The sequence below is a fragment of the Typopeltis vanoorti genome, chromosome 11, assembly GCF_054136105.1.
Source record: "Typopeltis vanoorti isolate ZY-2024b chromosome 11, IOZ_Tvanoo_1.0, whole genome shotgun sequence".
NCBI classification, from domain to species: domain Eukaryota; kingdom Metazoa; phylum Arthropoda; class Arachnida; order Uropygi; family Thelyphonidae; genus Typopeltis; species Typopeltis vanoorti.
Window position 1 is genome coordinate 116,116,808 of NC_143559.1, and position 14,291 is coordinate 116,131,098.

Genomic DNA, 14,291 nt, shown 5'->3' on the forward strand with positions numbered 1-14,291 from the left:
TAAGAAGGAAGATAACATTTTTTTTCCTTGTGAAATTTCATGCCACAAAGTAACCAGAGAATTTTTTTTTTGATTTAAAAGTCTTATTTGTTCGTTATCTACAAACAAGGTTAATGAAAATTAACAGTGGGGGAAAATAATTCACAAATAAATTCTACTTACAGAAATAGGTTAAGAGCACAAGGAATAGAAGGTAAAATTAATAGTTATATTGGTAATTTCCCAATGGAAACCAAGAGATTGAAACAAAACACACGATTTCTCACCTACATACAACAAAAGGCGACCAGATAAGATAGATACCTTAAAGATAAGACTTACTGAGAAATATACAGTGTTGGAAAATAAATTCACATATACTTTATATATTTATTAATTCTGCTCAGTTATTCTGTTAGAATATGACGTGTAAAAGTAAAATACAGAAAATGACGAATCAATTTGAAAAAAAAAAAAATAATTTCACTTGTCAGAATTCCATACTCTAACAGCAATCGGAATTCGAAACCGGAAATAACACTTACCCTAAACAAAACGTGGCATAGGCTTTCCCACCAAGCTTGGGCAAATTTAAGATAAGACGTAATGAGAAATATTCAGTGTTGGAAAATAAATTCACATATACTTTATATATTTATAGGAAGTTACAGGAAGTTAAAATGCTTTTGGTCTTTTATGTTTGAATATATCTGTTGCCTCGTAGGCTGTAACTTGCTCAACTAGATCGTTGGGGTGTGTGGACGTTTTTAGGGAAAACTTTGTAGCTAAAGATTGTAGGAAAGAGAAAATATATGGAATATTGTATCTCGATGAAGCTGATTGTTTCTGACGAACCATGAGGCGTTTAGAACCATTCGCCAGCATCTGTTTTGTACAAGTTGCAGTTTGAGAATGTTAATATTCGAGGTATGGATCCAGGCTGGAGAAGCATAAGTGACTATGGGACGAATCGTCAGGTAGTAGGAAAGCAATTTGATTCTGATGTTTAGCTTGCTGTTCCTGTTAATTAGACGGTAGATCTAGCCGATGGCTTTAGATGCCTTTGCTCACATAGTCTTGATGTGTTGGTTAAAAGTTAATTTTTTGTCGAGCACGACACCAAGGTATTTTGTTTCTGTCTGCCAGGGAATTTTGGTATTGAATAGTAAGACATCTCCTGTAGGAGATATCGATCTTTTCGTGAAGAGAATTGCTGAGCTTTCTGGAGAATTCTGGATTTGAAGAAACGGAATGTGTGCAGTACCCATATAGGAAAAATAAATATCTGCCAATCAAACTTTCTCTTTGAACTATGATTCGTAATCTCCTTTTTATATATAGATTTGTCGTTTACCTAACCTAATGGAAGTGAACGAGTTAAGTCCATTGTGATGACTGAGCAATTTGTTGCGAATACCCCGACGTATATGATAATGCAAAATATTGTTTGTTATTACTCTATAAGTAATAATTTTTCTTTGTAATTGTAGTAATATATAAAAGACACAGTAAATAAACTATCGAAAAAATACACAAACGCGCTTAGTATTATACTTTGTGCAACATATTTGCACGATTTCGGTAAAAAAGTAAAATATCATCAACATTTTGATTATTTGGAATGAAAATACTGAAAACTTTGATATTGGAAGTCTATACATTTGGCAGTGTATCTTCAGTTTTCATAGAGAAACACTCACAACCACAGGGTGTCGTAATTATCATCATCATCATTATCATAATATTTCCGATTATTGCATGTCATTATCATCGTTATCATAATGGATCCAGATTCAAACGCATACTTTGTATTTTGAGACATAGACGCTCCCAGTTTCCTATCAATTGTGACCTTTTCTTCACGTTAACAGTGCTATGTTACAAGTTTCTCTGGCATATATATATATATATATATTTTTTTTTTTCTAGGCCGAACTTTAACACATATCAGACCTCCACACCGAACTTCACTATATGTTTCCCCCATACCTCCCGTAAAACACATAGCAATTCTCATTAATACCTCGTAACGTACACGAGGGAGAAATGACAATACGGCTCTCCCAGTCACCCGCAATTTGGCAACCTCTAACAGCAGCTACTAATCCGGACATGCACCTAGTTATTTCATGTTGTACCCGAATTCCAGTGAACCACGTTTATTCCCTAATTACTGTTTGTTAGGACCACTTATTGCATAAACTCAATGTTTACACTTCGACAGTCCTATATTGTCTGTAATTTCGGCTGTTCACGTAAAACTATATCTGACATTACATTTCAATTATTACTTGTCTTGTACGTGAACAGCCGAAATTACAGACAATATAGGACCAAGGCACCTCATGGTAAAAGTAGAACAAGCTCTGATCACTAATCTTAATATTAACCTTAATGCAAAGCACATCTCCTGGAGGAGAAGCACCTTTCATCTCTTAATATTTACCCTTAATGCCAAAACACATCTCCTCTAGGAGATGTGTTTTGTAAAAGTAAATATTAAGTTTAGAGATCAGAGCTTATATCACCTTTGCCATGTGTTGCCTTGATCTCCCTGTCACCGGCAATATACAGTGATATAAGCTCTGCCATATGTTGCCTTGGTGTTCCACTACCTGTAGGATCAGCTAGACTTGCAACACTTGCAGTCGCAAACTTGACTTGTTTGTCTGTATGTTTACTTGGGAAATGGAGTAAAACCAGGTTTAAAATTGCATGGTATCTTTAACATTTATTATACCCAAGATTTACTTTCAACAAATATATAATATACATATATATATTATATATATATATATATCTGTTGTTTTTCCAGTCCGAACTTTAACCGATCAGACCTCCTCACCGGCCTTCACTATATGTTTCCTCCCATTCCTCCTGTCAAACACCATAGCAATACTCATTAATGCCTCGTCTTACACGTGAGAGAAATGAGAATAGCGCTCTCCCAGTCACCGGCAAATTGGCAACCTCTAATAGCAGCTACTAATCCGGACATGAACCTTGTTATTTCATGTTGAACCCGAATTCCAGTGAACCACGTTTATTCCCTAATTACTGTTTGTTAGGACCACTTATTGCATAATCTCAATGTTTACACTTCGACAGTCCTATATTGTCTGTAATTTCGGCTGTTCACGTAAAACTATATCTGACATTACATTTCAAATATAGCTTGTCTTCTACGTGAAGTCTATAGGGAAGATAAAATCGTGACTTCAATGGATCCAGATTCAAACGCAAATATATATATATATATATATATGTATATGTTAAATATACCAAGCTATTTTAAATCTGGTTTTACTCCATTTCCCAAGTAACCAAACAGACAAACAAGTCACGTTTGCGCCTGCAAACTTGACTTGTTTGTCTGTTTGTTTGTCAAAAACTTGACATTGACGCTCCCGGTCCTATCAAGTGTGACCTGTGCTTCACGTTTGCACCGCTACGTATTTCATAACTGATAACAATATGGCTTCAGATCAACCCGAAAATTTTTATTTCATCCCCTCTTAATTTATGCTACAAATTTCTCTGGCATAGATTAGGGCTAGGGATTGTCTGAAATATTGGTAACGACGTAAATGAAGTTCATCTTCGCCACTGGTTAAAGTCTGAAACAATCGTTATCAGGGAGTGTTTTTAAAACATTCGAAGTTTCTCTGAATGACCGAGTATTTATATACGAGGCTTCTGAAGTTTACTATGACGTCATTTGAATTTTTTGCAAAAGAAATCTATTAAGAACAATCATTGTTCGTAGTTTTGGATTAATATTTTTTTTTCATTGTTGCGTTCACTACTTGCATATGTTTCACACTTGTGTTGGTTTAACAACACACACACACACACACACACACACACACACACACACACACACACACACACACACACACACACACACACACACACACACACACATTAATTATAAGCAAAGTACTCTTAATGCATAGTAATATATTACAGATCACTTAGTAATTGCTAATCATATTTAAAAATACGAAGCGTAAGCTCAGCCAAAAATTATTTTCTAAATTGCAGGCAACTTTCTGCTAACAAATTATTATTATTATTATTATTATTATTATTATTATTATTATTATTATTATTATTATTATTATTATTATTATTATTATTATTATTATTATTATTATTATTTTGTATCCAATACTCATCAGCCAAAACATTGTAACTGCCTATCTAGTAATTATATTTGACGTCCTTCGGCCGAGATAACGAATTGCAAAATTATCCTAATGTAATTTATACAGTTTGCAATAAGGTCAACAATGTAACAGATAGGCACAGGTGTCGATCGTCGGAGACTGTGTACCACATGACCCCACAAATATTCGATGGGCTTCAAAGTTGTGTTCAATAAGCCCAAATTAAAGCGGAAAATTGTGTGTATGTGTGTTCCACACAAAGATATTTCCAGACGGATTATCTTATTAAATTATGACCTAGAGCAATAGCAATCATGAAGGTCAAATATGCACGAAGGTTTCCCGCCTTAATACAACGCTCGAAAAGGTGGCGGGTGCAGAACCACGAAATACCCAAGAGATTAAACGTAGCAGAACCCAAGGTCAAGCGAGCCAGATAAAAATGGGTTGCCACGACGATTTACATAGGGGTTACGAGATGACAGGGATGAAGACATGTCAGTGAGAATTACGGAATCCAGTAGTCGAGGAGCTACGGGGTCACGATGTAAGTTACGAGAACGGTGGTCACAGGCTATAGGGTCGCAACGTGGTTTTTCCGTTGCGACCCTATAGCTTGTCCGTCTTAAGGCAGAAGGCCATGCAAAAGGAAAGACAGATTAGATGTGCGTGGCAACAGAAGTTCGTTTTCTGTTCTGTTTTGGATCCAGGTTTGGGAAAGTCATCAGTAGTATGGGAGCCTCTTCTGACCAAATGCTTCCGGTGGGCGTGGCTTCCTGATGTCATTGTGTGTGACGTGATGGGATTGGAATGTTAGGAATTTCCCTGAAGCATATGTGTCACTGGCTTTAGTTCTTGTGCTTTGGTTCGCGTATGGGATTATGGGTGATGATAGAGATAAGGATTCGTGTTGTGATTGGTGGGACACTTTAAACCAAATGCTTCCGGTGGGCGTGGCTTCATGGTGTTGGAATGTCAGGAATTTCCCTGGGGGGGCACATGTGTCAATGGCTTCAGTTCTTGTGTTTTGTTTCGCGTATGGAATTATGGGTGATGGTAGAGATAAGGAATCGTGTTGTGATTGGTGGACATTTTGAACCAGATGAAGATCAAGATAAGATAAGGAATCGTGACGTGAATGCTTGTTGTTTTGAGATGTAGATAAGTGACGTCATTTGTTAGTTGTAAATAAGTGATGTCATCTGTTAGTTGTAAATAAGTGACGTTATTGTTTTGAATGGAAAGGAAGATTTATTAGAGATAAGGAATCGTGTCGTGATTGATGGATATTTTAAACAGGATCAAGATAAGATAAGGAATCGTGACGCGAATGTTTGTTGTTGTTATTGAGTTTGGAATTTCGCTGGGGCCCTTGTCTGTCAGGGACATCACTTGGTGTATTTGGTGATATTTAGAGATAAGAATCGTGACGTTATGTGTTTGGAAATTCACAGTTTCGAGAATTTCTGAATAATTTAATTATATGGTATGTCACTCAAACATACAGTTTTTTGTTTTTTTTCTTCTATGGATGGTAGTACTAATTTCCAATACATTATGGGGTATTTCTTTCCTGTTAAAGGGTGGGAATTCTTAGTGTAAGTGGAGATGGCGGCAGTCTTTCGAGGTTTTCTGAATAATTAATTATATAGTAAAAATACCTGTCCTTAAACAAACACAAACACACATACACATTACACATAAAAAATCGCTAATGTATCCATGTTGATACTCTAATATATACCGTATGATTATTCTTATGGAAAAAAAAAACTATTCAGTATTAGAATTACGCTTACCAAAAACCATACGAGCAGTTGTTATGTTTAAGTTAAAAAAGTACTTGCAGCTTTCCAGATGACTCTTCTAAATACGAATATTCCAAAATAGTTGAATTTTATATCCACAACACAACACAAACACAAAAACCACAAAGAATGAAATTTCTGTAAATACTGTAACCTGAACTAGTTACTTCGTCCTTTAGATAACAGACCGTAGATGCTGTGGTTTCGTTATTTGCAATATCCCCCAACGAGCGGTTTTTCTTCAAAGGGGATGACATGAGTCACATCCATAAATTGGGGTATTGTTCAAAAGGTCCCCCCCCCCCCCCACCCCCCCCCCCCCCCACCCCCCCCCCCCCCCACCCCCCCCCCCCCCCACCCCCCCCCCCCCCCACCCCCCCCCCCCCCCACCCCCCCCCCCCCCCACCCCCCCCCCCCCCCACCCCCCCCCCCCCCCACCCCCCCCCCCCCCCACCCCCCCCCCCCCCCACCCCCCCCCCCCCCCACCCCCCCCCCCCCCCACCCCCCCCCCCCCCCACCCCCCCCCCCCCCCACCCCCCCCCCCCCCCACCCCCCCCCCCCCCCACCCCCCCCCCCCCCCACCCCCCCCCCCCCCCACCCCCCCCCCCCCCCACCCCCCCCCCCCCCCACCCCCCCCCCCCCCCACCCCCCCCCCCCCCCACCCCCCCCCCCCCCCACCCCCCCCCCCCCCCACCCCCCCCCCCCCCCACCCCCCCCCCCCCCCACCCCCCCCCCCCCCCACCCCCCCCCCCCCCCACCCCCCCCCCCCCCCACCCCCCCCCCCCCCCACCCCAACAGAAAGTCCCATATCACACCTACCAATTGAAAAGCGAAAAAAACCTTAAGGTAGTCATCAGAGGTCTGGCAGAAACCATAACAACTGATGAAATAGCTACTGACCTCAGATCACGAGGTCTTGAACCAATTAAGATCTCGCGCATGTACCGCGCAGACAAGCGCCCCATGCCTCTGGTCTTAGTGGAGATCAGTAAAGACCACAGAGCAATTTACGACCTTACTATAGTCTGCAACTTAGTCATCAAGACCGAACCACTCAGAAGAAAGGCATCAGCCGGTCAATGTCACCGCTGCCAAAAATTTGGGCATGCACAAAAGTTATGTAAAGCAGATTACAAGTGTGTAAAGTGTGGTGACAACCATCCCTCGCACACTTGCACAAAATCATCGTCTACACCTGCTAAATGTGCGAAGTGCGAATCCAGCAAATTTTAAAGGCTGCTCAATTCACCCATCTAACCTACGGAAGACAAGAGCGGCGTTGGCTCCGCCCACCGAGATTCAAGACACGAAACCTTCGCCGGAAGTCACAGTGCGGAGTGTTCCCGCCGATAAAACATACGCTTCTGCGGTCTCTCCGCGGATTTTACCCGTAGCCTTGACAGCTCACAGTGAAAATTCTGCACAGATTCTTGCTGCCTCACTAGGGGAGATGCTAATAGCCTTTAGCAAAATGAACCCCAGCCAAGCCGACACTAAGAAATTCCTCAGGAATACTCAAGTCATCTTCTCCATGATCACCCAATGACATGCTCTCCTGCATCTCGATGCTGATATCCCAGATATTTCCACATTGCTTCGTAACGCTACCGCTACTTTTTCACCTAAGCAGCTTCTCATTCCAAGCAACTCATTCAGGAGTTTTCTAAGCGCCCGAAAGCTGCACTACCTTTCGGCTCAGGCGCTTCCGCATTGCCCTAATCAGGGTGAGCCGAGTGCTCGCTAACCTTTAAAATAAGTCATTTTCATACCGATGACGGGATCAGAATCCACGGGATTGACATCCATCAAGCCATAGAAGTTAACAGTTAACAGTTTCTTCTTCGAACTGGAACTGGAGCTCTCTTTCACGTCTCGGCAAATAGGTCTCTTCAGTGGGAGCTAGGCTAGAAATGGAGGTCTCCTCAGTGAGTAGGCATACCTAGTTAACCATAGGGAAAGTGTCAATGATAGTAGTTTCCGAAATATCATTAGGTGGTTAATTAAATGGTTAATTTTAGCTCCATGAATTAGGTGGTTTATTTTAACTCCATATTGTACAGAGATCTTTGGCCAGTTTGGCTGATTGCCACAATAAAAACAAATCTGTTCTTGGAGGGGGGGGCAACTAAACTAAATGGATGTAATTCTCTTCTTTTCAGTTGTGCCACTATTGCACCAACAAACTTTCAAAATTTCTTGACTTGCGTCTCATGAAGATCCGAGAAAATATTACGATCAATAATAAAAAAAAGCTATTAATAAAGAAGTTGCGTTATATTCATAAATTCAGGAAGGTGTAGAAACTACACTTTAATCTTTGAAAACATAAGTGTAATAAATATAACTAACAACAAGGAGTTAATACCAAATGATTGGTGTAGAAACAAATTTTAGAAGAATTCAGTCACTCTCAGAAAAACAATTATTACTTCCATAAATCAACTTCTAGGCTGTTATAAATGCCGGCATAACATTGGAGGATTGTGTTGTTGTTGTTGTTAAAAAATATTGGAGGTCACTGGGCTTCTTTTTCAAATTTGGAAAGGAAGTCTTATGGATAAACTAGAATAATTCCACCTAATATTGTTGTTGTTGTTGTTGTTTTTGGACCTATGGAGTTTCCCAAGTCCCCATGGGGTCGCAGACTGATCTAGAGGTCCCTTTGTTATAAACACAACTCATCATACCGTGCCTTAAACAAATTCAAATTCTCTGCAGACGCCACACTCTCAGGTAATGCATTCCAATCATTCACACCTCTGTTTGCAAAAAAAAAAAAAAAAAAAAAAAGTCTCATTCCCTTGTTATACAACTTCCAGGAATGACCACTTGTTCTCTCGATCTCCCACTATTTTAAAATAAACCTCTTCAACGTAATTCTATAATAACTCATTACCAACTTGTACGTCTCTATCATATCAGCCCCTCTTTGATCACATCATTGATCTCCTATCCACTAGACTATAAATTGCATTTTCCCAATCTTTCCTGATATTCGACATTCCAGAGATCGGAAATTCCCTTAGTCAGTCGCCCCTGGACCTTTCCAACATTTCTTCGTCCCGTTGAAAACCTGGTGACCAAATCTGTGCGAAGCAGTCCATACGCGACTTAATCAGAGCCTTATATAATGCAGCAAGAATCTCCTTACTTCTACAAGTCAGTGTCCTCTGTATCATTCACAGAATTCGTTGTGCTATCCTCACAGTTTTTGCAATATATCCTATAAATTTTAGATCCTTATCCATCATCGCCCGAAGATCCCTTATTTCCTCCTCCTCCAACAATATATCCCCACCAAAGGCGTAAATTCTGCATCCCATCTTTGTTTCCCAAATTTTAAAAACTTACATTCTGCAACATTGAACTATCAATCCCAATACCGTGCCCATTTAATTTGTTCAAGTCTTCTTTTAAGGCCACAACATCTGTTCTACTTTTCAAAGTTCATCCCAACTTTGTCATCTGCAAACAACTGAATATCTCCATCCAAATCTTTGCCAATATCATTAACATACAGGTTAAATAACAGTGGTCCTAAAACAGACCACCACGGTACACATCATAGCACCGCGTACCGATACCGGCAACCACAGACCAACAGGATGAAATTATTGAATTTTTTTTAATATTTTTTATCAATACCTTTGAAATGAAACTTGTATGAATAAGCATACATTTACTAATATTAATTAATACGCAAAAAGAAAAATTTGTGAACCAATGCCGATGTGTGATTTATTCTCTCATCTGTTTATGTATAACTTATATTATAACGTATAATTTATATTATTCCAATACGAGAAGTATAAGAAATAAGTCAGAAGAGTTTATGGCATGGCTATTGATCTTGCGTTATTTGATAGCCACACCTCGTATATTTGATTATTTTCATATATACCAGTACTCTGATAGCTTTTAGAATATTATTTGGTATTTGTCTTTCTTTTAATATGTTAAATAATATGCTTCTTTTAATTTTATCAAATACCTTTTCAAAGTCAGTAAATGTAATATATGTTTCTAATTGTGAATACGGCAATCCCTCGATTCATGTACCCTTCTTTAAACGTTCTTTAAAACAGGCACATTAATTGAAAACGCACTGATCGAATATAATAATCTATGGGGGAAAGTATAATTCGTTCCTCAAATTTCTTTTTTGATCCTTAACATTTTTAATAAAAAATTAAAGGTATGTTCCAGGGCCTAGTTAAAGGAAAACCATGAAGCCGAAAGACAACAAAAACATATTCAAAATATAAAATTATTATTTCTACTTCTTAACAAAGAATTGACCTAACGTAGTTTGGCGGGGATTCTGTTTCTTTTTTCATACAACTGACAGTATGATCCTATTGCCTCTTCTGCAAATTTTACTGCTTCTCTCTTTACCAGGGTCAGTTTGTAAGCACTGCTGCTTAAAAACGTCTGTTGCACGAAACATATTTTCAATTTGTTTCTGTGAAACCTCTTTGGTCTTGTCAGTGAATAAATTTTCTTCATATTCTTCAGGATCTTCCGGCTGTGCATCTGAATTTAGCAGGTCGAAATCATTTAATTTCAGAGAATGAGATTTAACTAACTTAGATTCATTTGAAAAGCCTCTAAAACCATTTGCACAATGTGGAAGAATGTGCTTCCAAACGGCTCGCGTATTGTTAGCAGTAATTTCATTCGCCTTTGCGACGTTATATCCAGGCTGAGATTTCTCTGATTTGGTCAGAAAAGTCTTGGAAAGCATTCCCTCCAGATAAAGGCAAGTTTCATCGACATTAAATATTTGTTGGTCACAATAGCCCCCCCCCCTTCCCATTTCTTGCACAATTTTCTTCAAAATCTCTGGATAATTTGTGGTCACCTCTTTATCTGCACTTGCAGCTTCGCCTGTGATTTGAACATTGTGTAGGCTATTTCTCTTTTTGAAACGCTCAAACCACCCAGCACTAGCGAGGAATTCTTCTTATTTCCCATTATTCTTTTCTTTTAATGTTGTAAAGAGACTTAATGCTTTTGATTTAATAAGGTCAGTTCTTAGCGGGATCCGTTTTTGGTTACAATCTTCGATCCATGTAGAAAGAATTCTCTCTAATTCAATCATTACAATACTTTGATTTCGAGTGGCCTGCATGCATGAACTTAAAGCAACCTTACCTTTCTTTTTATATTCAGAAACTTTGCTTAAAATCAAGTTTTTCTTCGAATGAGCTTACTATTCAAATAATATTCGCATTTTCACTTTTTTGCTCGCTAATTATTTTATTCATGATTAAAGGTTGGAGAAATACTTTAAAATACAAAAGTAAGGAAAGCAATTGCAAAGGAAGCACGAGATATGATCATCAAAATGCTATGTAATTAGCAGACGACATCAATTTTGGCGGTAAATTTCGAACAGCGTGTACATGGAAGTAGTATAGCATTCGATTAAAAATAACGTTGTAAAATGTTTTAAATCGGTAACTCAATTATTTCATCCTGGTGAATGATTTTTTAAAATAGTTAGCTATAAAAAGATATATATATAGAATTTTTAATTGTAACGTTTATTTTTAAGATGTATATAGGCGCACTAATCGAATTTGAGTATAGAAGAAAAAATGACGCACTAATCGAAAACGTACTAATAGGAGGTGCACTAATCGAAAGAATGCTGTATCATATTCCTATCCACCCAGTCCTGAATTCGTCTTTTATTAATTTCTCCGATTGACCTATGATTTGCTATTTCTGTCTTGAATCTTCCTTTATGCGGATAAACCATTTTGCCCTTTTTCGGCCAAATTGGTATCTCCTAATGCTGAAGCTTAAAATAAACAAATCGTCTTAGGAGATGATACTTTCTCTACACATTCTTGTAATACACGAGCCAATATGCCATCTAATCTCATGGCCCGTGTTCGCATTGAGATTCTGCAATAAGTAAGAAACTCCATTTCTTCAACCTCCATTCTCATCAGTCAGCGTCACAACTGGCATTGCAACATCACCACCTAAATAGTACATCCTTGCAAAATTATTACTCAGAAACTCAATTATTTGGTTTAGTTCTGTTAAGTCCCCACCACCAGCACTATTTCATTCATCGTCATCCTTCCATAATTATTCCTCTTTTTTACCCACATAGCGAAATAATTCTTTCGAATTTATTTTAGTCTCATCAACAAGCTTTCTCTTATAAATAGCTTTGTAATATAATTATAATTATAATATCTTAGAATTAAAATTTACCATTTCTTCATCACCAAGAAATCCAAGTGACTAGATCTGTGCCAATCTTTCAAATGCAGTCTTCTTAATGCCTTATAAAGTGAGACAATCACTTCCTTATCCCTGCTTCTCAGTATGTTCTTCAACAACCATGTAGTTTCATGTGATGTTTTGACAAACTTTGCAATATATCCTCTAAACTTAAGTTCTCTGTCCACAATAAGTTCCAGTCCCTTGCCTCGTCAACTTCTCTTTATATTTTATTTCACTTCTAATCTTTTACTGCTTAACTATTTATGATATTCCTTTTTTCATGTTGATTATTTCATTGATTGTGTCGTCCGATATTTTCAGCCTTTTTTTTTTTTATTGAATTTTTTGGTCTTTCCTAAGCTTTCATTTGTTGTTCTTTTAGTATCGTTTTTATATTAAACTATTAAGCCATTTATAATTCTTCATTTAATTTTATTTTATCTTAATATTCGTTAATCCTTTGTTCATATAATAATTATATACCTTGTGTCATTTAATAATCTAGTTTCATAAAAAATGTCTTAAATTTTCTTTCTGTTTTTGTTGTTTGTAGCTATTTAGGTGGGAATATTAGTTTTATTTGAACGAGGAAGTGTCACTAATTATTTAATATCCTCTGTGAACTCTAAGCACTAAAGAAAACTTTGATTTCCTTTCGTTAATATATAGTAATCTAATGTTTTTTTACATCCCCTTGCTGTTCAAGTATATTTATGTATGTCTTTATGTTTATAGAAGGAATTCATTATTTTTAGGTAATTATGAACTACAAAGTCAATCAATTTTTTACCATTCCTGTTTAGAGAATGTTCTCCATGTATTCCTATATTATTATTAATTTTCGTGTTTCCAATTCTTGCATTTAAGTCTCCTGCTAAAATCATATAATCGTTTTTATTTATTTTACTATATATGTTTTGTAGCTGAATATAAAAATCAATATTATCCTGTTCTCTTCCTTCTTCTTCTGGGGCATATAAACCAATTATTGTTAAATAGCCTCTTTCTATTTTTATTCTAGCTTCTATTATTCTTTCATTCCATAATTTATAATGTTTTAACTGTTTTGAAAGGGAGTTATGAATCCAAATCATGACTCCTACTTGTGCTGTTTGGTCTCTGTCGACTCCACTGTTTATCACATTAAAAGTTTCAGATCCATGATTCCTTTTAATTTACTTTTTTGTTTCAGTGATTACTGCTATTTTTAATTTTTGTTCATTTAATATTTGATCCAATTCTATTTATACGCTATTGCTCTTACGTTCCACTTTGCGATATGTATCATATTTTGTCGTTTCCATTTTACCTTTTCAATTCCAGAGTCATTTTCTGTTGGCATTTCAGCCTGGCGATGGATAGTCCAGTGGTGGGGTTATTGGCATCGCAATACCCAATTGATAACAAAATCAACAGCAAAACAAAATGGAAACAATTTATCAAACAATTTAAATTCACGTGGGTTATTTTTCCATTGATTAAACAGCCGCGATATCTCATGTTTTTTTATTTGACTTAATAATATCAAAAACTTCTACGTTGACCCAGACTGCGACTGGTTCAACGTAGATGTTTTTGATACTTGCTCTGAAACCACAGTCGTGATTATTGCCTACGCAACCAGCTGACCAGGTTAAAAAGGAATAGCCAGTTTAGCTAAACACTCTTTTAGCACACGTATTGATATCCCATCAGTCCCTGTTGCCGAATTCTTATTCAGTTTGTGCATCAGTTCTAATAACTCGTCCTCATCACTTGATTTCTTCATCCAATGAAGAGGAAGAAGTGAGTTAACGTTGCATATATCAGGCTGACGGCGTTTACGTGTACAAAATGGGCTCTGCAGCTGAACAGGCCTCTTCTGCATCTGTTACCCTCACGCAATTTGCATTTAGAAGAGTTTTTCTTTCATATTCATTCTCTCTCTTTTACTTGCAGCATATCGATAGAATTCTTCGGAGGTGTCTTCAGCTGACAGAGCCAGTTTCTTTTCATACTCTGGCTTTGTTTTCCGTACAACATTTGTGACTATGTCAGCTGCTGCTTGGTTAGCCGAGTGGTCAGCATATCCGCTCTCTATCTAAAATCTCGC